Here is a 7372-nt window from a genome sequence, read left to right as displayed (position 1 = left end):
GCCGCGCGCCCTCGGCGGAGGCGGAGGCGGGGCCAGCCGGGCCGGGACGGCCTCCCGCTTCCGCTGGCCCGGCCGCTCATTCATATTCATGAGGAGGGTCAGGGGCGGGCCCCGGGCCCCCCGCCGTGCCCGGCCCCCGGGCCGCCAGTCCAGCCCCGGCGGAGGCTCCGGCCCCAGTGGGGCGCCCCCGGCTTCCGCCTCGGGGAGGGAGTTTCCACTTGGTCACGACTCAAAAATGTGTCGCTCCCGCTCCTCCGCCCCCTCCTCCCTGCCCCGGGCGAGGGGGCGGGGGAGCGAGCGGAGGGTCTCTCCCCGGGAAGCCGGGAAGACGGGAGGGGCGGCTCCTCCTTCCCGGGGCAGGTCCGTGGGGATTCGGGGCTGACCGCTCCCTCTCTGGCTCCCTCCAAGATAGCGCCTGCAATAATCCTCATTTTTAAAACATAATAGTTCTGCTTTATTGAGCGCGGATTCTGTACCAGGCACCATACCCTTCGTATGAACTTTTCTCTTAACCCTCCCGCAGTTGGGCTGTTGTGCTTACTAACAGTCCAACGAGGTCAGTACAATGTTGTCATCCAGAGGCTCAGAAAGGTCGAGGGACATACCCGCCATTTACACCCAGGCCTTGGGCCATTCCGAGGTGCTAGCCCGCCGCCACCTTCCCCGAATGGGCTTACCTGGGCACCGCTGGAGGGGTGGGTGTGGCCGAGCGGTGGGCGTGAACGCCCCGTTGGAGGGAAACCAAAGCGTGAAGGCTGGACAGGCTGGACCTTTGGCCGGACCCAATGCAAAAGGAAAATAGCAGGGCCGTGTGTTAATAAATGATTAAGAGCCCTGGCCGATGGCTCAGTGGTTAGAGCACCTGCTTGGGCACGGCAGGGTGGCAGGTTTGATTCCAAGTCAAGGGCACATACCAATCGCATCGATGTTTCCCTCTCTCCCTCCCCGCTCCAACTTTTTCTAAGTCAAGGGCGGGGGGGTTGGGAAATATCTTCCGGGTGAGGATTAACAACAACAAAAATTAAGAATTTCAAGATGGTGATGGGAGAACATTAAGCCCCAAAGCATGAGCCCTTCTAAGTGCCACGCTGTGGGACTGCACGGGTGAATATCAGGAAGCTGACCCTGATTTAAGCATTCAGGGTCTCTTCTAGGAGCAGAGAAGTCACAACCTCACCTCCAGGGTCACCCTCCCCACCTCTCAGCCCTGGAGCGTCACCTCCATGCTGACATCCAGGCCTGGCCTCCAGAACTCCAAAAGCAGAGTACTTGCAGCCCTCTAGGACCCGTTCCCTGAGGGTCAGGTGAGTCCCACGGGGAGAGTGTCCCAACCCTGAAAGACCCAGCTGATCCTCGGGGCTGCGCCTCCTGGGCATTCTCAGCCCCAGGCCCTTTAGGCAGTTGGGCAGGATTTTAAGGGCCAGGCCAGGCCCAGAAGGGCCCTCAGTTCTGACTTGAAGCCCTCCTTTCTCACTGGCACAGGGTGTGAGGAGCAGCCAGGGCTGCTTCCCAGAATAAACACCCCACCCATAGTCTGTCCCAGCCCTGCAGGCACAGCAAGCCAGCAGGCATGGCAAGACAGTGCCAACTGGAGAGATGTTCATCAGGCTGCCAGCTCAAGGTTAATAAGTCATCCTGATGGCACTCCTTCCATCATTCCATCCTTGGTGCCTGGTCCCACTCACAGAAGGTTGCAGGCTTCCTCAATAACAATAGCTACCATTTGTTGCACTGCTGCTCCTCTCCACCAGGCACTGGTGGAAGTCCCCTGTGTACCCTCTCCCCTGAGCCTCACACAGCCCTGTCACAGGCATGAGAATCACCATTTTACAGATAGGAAGCTAAGGTTCAGAGAGATCCGATGGCTGGGCTAAGTTCAAGGGCCAGAGGTCATGGTCTGCTGCCATTCATCTATCTTAGTTCCTGTCATTTCTCCTATGTCTGCAATGTAGGGTTTTTGTTTTGTTTTGTTTAAATCAGTGGTTCTCAACCTTTCTAATGCCGCGACCCTTTAATACAGTTCCTCATGTTGTGGTGACCCCCAACCATAAAATTATTTTCGTTGCTACTTCATAACTGTAATTTTGCTACTGTTATGAATCGTGATGTAAATATCTGATATGCAGGATGTATTTAGGCGACCCCTGTGAAAGGGTTGTTCGACCCCCAAAGGGGTCGCGACCCAGAGGTTGAGAACCGCTGGTTTAAATTGATTTCAGAGAGAAAGGGAGAGGGAGAAAGAGATAGAAACATCAATGATGAGAGAGAATCATTGTTCGGCTGTCTCCTGCATACTCCTTACTGGGGATCGAGCCTGCAACCCTGGCATGTGCCCTTAACCTGAATCGAACCCGGGACCCATCAATCTGCAGGCCAACACTCTATCCACTGAGCCAAATGGGCTAGGGCCTGCAATGTAGTTTTTAAGGCTCACTTCTTTATGCTCACTCTCAGCTCCTTGGATAAAGGTTCTGGAAAAAGAGAAACTGCGTATACTGAGTTCCCTGCTGGAACTAGCATTGTGCACTAAAGAACAATGTATGTGAATAAATTAGCCACTTCCCCTCTGGGTGCTGACAGACAGGGGGTACCCACTAGATTGAGATAGCTCCTTGAAGACATGGATGGGGTTGTCTAACCCTGGGCACACAGTAGACCCTCAATAAATGTTGAATGAACACATAATAATAGCTTAATAAGCATCTGTTGAATGAATGGGAACCTAGCAGATGTTCAATAAATGTTTATTGATGAAAGATTAGGGGACAAGATTCAGTCCCCAAAATATATCTATCTGTAATTTTCTTAGTCAACTCAGGCTGCTATAACAGAATACCATAGACTGGGGAACTTAACCAACACACATTTACTTCTCACAGTCCTGGGGGCTAGGAAATCCAAGGTAAAAGTGCTGGCAGATTCACTTCCTGGTGAGGGCTCCCTACTTTGCTTGCAGATGGCCACCTTGTTATGTCCTTACATGGGGGAGGGGGGGGGGAGAAAGAGAGAGGGGGAGAGAGAGAGAGGAAAGAGCAAGAGAGACAGAGAAAGAGAGATCTTATCTCTCTCTTTTTAAATATTTTTTATTGATTTCAGAGAGAAAGGGAGAGGGAGAGAGAGACAGAAACATCAATGATGAGAGAGAATCATCCCTACACTGGGGATTGAGCCCGCAACCTGAGCACGTGCCCTTGACCAGAATCGAACCTGGGATCCTTCAGTCCACAGACTGATGCTCTATCCACTGAGCAAACTGGCTAGGGCTTATCTCTCTTTTTATCAGGGTGTTGATCCCATCATGGGGACCCCACCTTTATGACCTCATTTAAACCTAATTACTTTCTAAAGGCTCCATGTGCAAATACAGTTACATTGGGGTTTAGGGCTTCAACCTATGAATTTAGGGAGGGCACAAACATCAGTTCATAACAGCAATATTTTTTGAAGAAAACATATTTTATTGATTTTTTACAGAGAGAAAGTGAGAGGGATAGTTAGAAACATGGATGGAGAGAAACATCGATCAGCTGCCTCCTGCACGCCCCCTACTGGGGATGTGCCCAAAACCAAGGTACATGCCCTTGACTGGAATCGAACCTGGGACCCTCCAGTCCCCAGGCTGATGCTCTATCCACTGAGCCAAACCAGTCAGGGCCACAAGAGCAATATTTATGAAGCATTACTATATTCCAGATCCTGGGAGGAACTCTGCAGAGGGAGTGACAAAGCAAATAATGGCCTTGTATCCTACTCCTTGGGGAATTTAGGATATAACAGGGGAGATAGTCCATTACACATGGGAGGGAACAGGTAACAAAGAATGAGTGCTCAGAGTAAAGACTGGAGAGAGAAAACTCAGCATGATGTGGGGAAAGAGGACACCTCTCCTTACCTACTTTTTACTAAGAAGGAGGAAGCCAGGCCTGGACAGACTGCTACAGTAGGTGTTGCCTCCTGGAAAAGGCAACCCCCCTGAAGCCCGCTCAGAGCCTGGCCCTCTTGGATGTCACAAAACCCCATCCTGCCATCTGATGCCCCAGGGACACAGTAAATTATAACACAAGCTTTGGAATCAGACTGACTGAGGTTGCAATGCCTCCTACCAGCTTCTAAGGACTTGACGAAGTTACTTAACCTCCCTGTGCCCGCAGTTTCCCCCTCTGTAAAACAGCAATAATCATAGAACCCGCCCTCAGGGTTGTTGTGGATACAGTGAAAATCAGGCGGCATTTGGTGCAAAGAACTGGGTACTGACTGACAACTCCACCAAAATTATAGCGTCCTTCACTCTTGTTGGATTTGCAGGAGCCAATTTAAGGGCTTATTTGCAGCCAAGGGGACACTAGCTGGGTCCTGGAATTGACAGGCCTTGGATCAGGATTGACACTTGGTAGCGATCGCTAATACCATATGTATTGAGAATATACTTCACTTCGTCTTCGAAACAGCCTCAGAAAGAAGATGCTATTACTCACCATCCCAAGGTGGGAACGCCAAATCACATTTCTCACTGCAAGCAACCTGCTTGTCCATGAAAACAAGTGTATGTAGAAAAGTATAAGAAAGGCCCTAAAGTTTTAGAATGCAGTTTTTCATTTGCCGTGGACATGACCACAAAACATTTCCCCAACAGGTTTTTTTTCTGCTATGTTGGTAGCATAGCATTCAGCCTACTGGGAACATTTTACTAACCTAGATTTACATTGCTAGATCACAGTCCACTATAGATATGACACAAGCTACAGGAGATTTCTGTAATAGTCCTTGGGAATCAGATTTGATGACAGCCATTTTAGATGTCTGGGGCTTGATGTCCTTTGTCTAGCCAAGTCCTTCTCAGTTACCATACAGTTTGTGATCATGACAATCTCTATTCCTATTATAGAGGACTGACTTGAGATGACATCAGGATTGAGCAAAAAAGGGAATAAGATGATTAAGACTCAAACTCAGGAGGAACTAAGGCAGTGGAAGAACTCAGAACATGTGAAATTCCTTAAATAAAAGTTTATTAACTTGAAAAAAAAAAAAAAAAGAAAGGCCCTAAAGCAGTGGTTCTCAACCTTCCTAATGCCACGACCCTTTAAAACAGTTCCTCATGTTGTGGTGACCCCCAACCATAAAATTATTTTCGTTGCTACTTCATAACTGTAATTTTGCTACTGTTATGAATCATGATGTAAATATCTGATATGCAGGATGTATTTTCATTGTTACAAATTGAACATAATTAAAGCATAGAGATTAATCACAAAACAATATGTAATTATATATGTGTTTTCCAATGGTCTTAGGTGACCCCTGTGAAAGGGTCATTCAACCCCCAAAAGGGGTCGCGACCCACAGGTTGAGAACCGCTGCCCTAAAGGGTGAAGGTTCCTTATGGTCAAGTCCCCTTTATGGTTCGCAGATCATTGGATTTCCCTGGTCACTGGATTCAGTTCCTGTTGGACTATAAGCTCCAGGAGAGCAAGGGCAACTGAGGTTGTCACTCTTTATTGCACTACTGCACAGTGCCTGGCATCCTGCAAACACTCAGTAAGCATTTTCCACTGATATAAAATTAGCCCCTTGTGTACCTTTTTCATACACGTGGATTCCCCGGGGGCCTGGAACCTAGCCTGGTAGAGATCAAACTTTATGACACCAACGGATGCAGGGCCGAGTTGCGGGCTGAATCCCCACGATCCCGGACGCCGGGAGGGGGCGCTCTGCGTCCCTCAGCCTCCGCCCTCCCCCTGCCCCCCTCCCCAACGCACCCGCTGGACCCGGTGAGTCGGCCCTTAACAGCCCTCTCCTGGAAGGCTCTAGGTAGCGAAGCTGGACTTCCCACCGGGCCCATCTGCTCGCTAATGTTTAACCCGACTTCACTCCACATTATCCGCACGAGGGAAACCCGGGTGGGGGTGGGGTCACTTCCAAATCACTACCGTCCGGGCCTACTGGTCTTTCACCTATACTAAACAGTTCTTGAGCACCTACTCTGTGTCTATTCACGCAGCAGTCATGAGAGCTATTATGTGTCCATTCATGCAACAGGCCAGGAGCACCTACTATGTGTTTATTCTCTTAAAATGGAATGAACACACATATTCTGTGTCCATTGACGAAACAGTCATGAGCACCTACTATATATCCATTTGCCCAAAATATAATGAGTATCTACTGTGTATCCACGTAACAGTTCATGAGCACCTACTATGTGCCCAGCACTGTGCCAGGCCCTGGGGATGCTGTGTGCTTCGGCCAGACGCTCCGCAAATACGAAGATGAAGGTAGAATTAGGCCCCGAGGCAGATGCCTCACCTATAGAAGATGCTTTTTGTCTGCTAGACTCCTCAAGGCCAACTGCATAGTGGCAGGGTTGGCCAACAGCAGCAGGGCTCTTTTTAAACCAAGGTTTGCAGAGCAGCAAGAAGATAAGTGGGTGGGGGCTCCAGATTGGCTCAAACAAAACACACCCAAGAACACCAGTCTGGTTTCAACATCAGGAGGTAGAAACAATTTATCGGGTGCAGGTTCGGGGCTTTCTCACTCGTTTCTATCCGCTCATTCCACTTTCCAACCCGCACTGCGCTGGGCGCTGCGGGGCCACGCTCAATCAAGGACCCCCTTGGCGCTCCAGCTGGAGGACACAGGTTGCCCGCAGCTGCTGTGACCAAGACTGGGGCCAAGAGGACGCCCGGACTGCTCCGGGTCAGACCTGGTCCTCCTTCCATTGTGAGGGGACTGAGGCCGAGGGAAAGGCGGGGGTGGGGGAACCAGGGTGGCGCTGGACGGGCGGGAGGCGCCGAGTCCAGCCTCGCACCCCGGCGTGCGCTGCCCCGCATGCGGAGCTGGGGCCTCTGCCTGCCGGGTGCTGCCCGCGCGTTCCTGGAACTGGGCTGGGCGGAGAAATCTGGGCCGGCGGAGAGGCATTCTCGCTGCCCTCCCCGTCGCCGGGGGCTGCGGGGGGCCTGGCCAAGGTGACCCCGCGGGAGGGAGGTGATGGGCCCCGCCCCCTCCTTCATCTTCCCGGTTTTCGGGGCTTTTCCTCTGGACCCGCACGCCCCCCCCCCCCCCGCACAAAAAAGTGTCCTTTGTTTTGACCCAGTAGATTAACCCTAAAAATCATCGCTAAGTCCGCCGCCTCTGATACACCTCACTTTTTCGAGATAGAGAACGTAGTGGGTGCGGAGGGGGAAATTTAGCGATACTCTTCTGTCTATGTATACTCTCTCTTACATATAGTCTTATGAGGATCAATACTGATCCTGAGTGGGGGAGAGTCAAACTATGAGACTCATCTCAGTTATTTAGCTCTCCCCTAGATTAACGTCGCGCGGTGTCCGTGCGTCGCCCCTACGAAATAGAAGGGAGAGTTTCTTTAAAA

The 7372-nt window shown here is 51.0% G+C and overlaps 1 non-coding gene across 1 annotated transcript; it reads left to right on the top strand.

The window, feature by feature from the left end:
* Positions 1-4564: 4564 nt before the first annotated feature.
* LOC111826375 lies at positions 4565-4685 on the top strand. Its single transcript, XR_002829720.1, has one exon. It is a non-coding gene; the product is annotated as a small nucleolar RNA SNORA32 (small nucleolar RNA).
* The last annotated feature ends 2687 nt before the right edge of the window (positions 4686-7372 follow it).

The sequence above is a fragment of the Myotis lucifugus genome, unplaced genomic scaffold (genome assembly GCF_000147115.1).
Source record: "Myotis lucifugus unplaced genomic scaffold, Myoluc2.0 scaffold_72, whole genome shotgun sequence".
Classification (NCBI taxonomy): domain Eukaryota; kingdom Metazoa; phylum Chordata; class Mammalia; order Chiroptera; family Vespertilionidae; genus Myotis; species Myotis lucifugus.
This window is presented reverse-complemented; position numbering and strand designations above follow the sequence as displayed.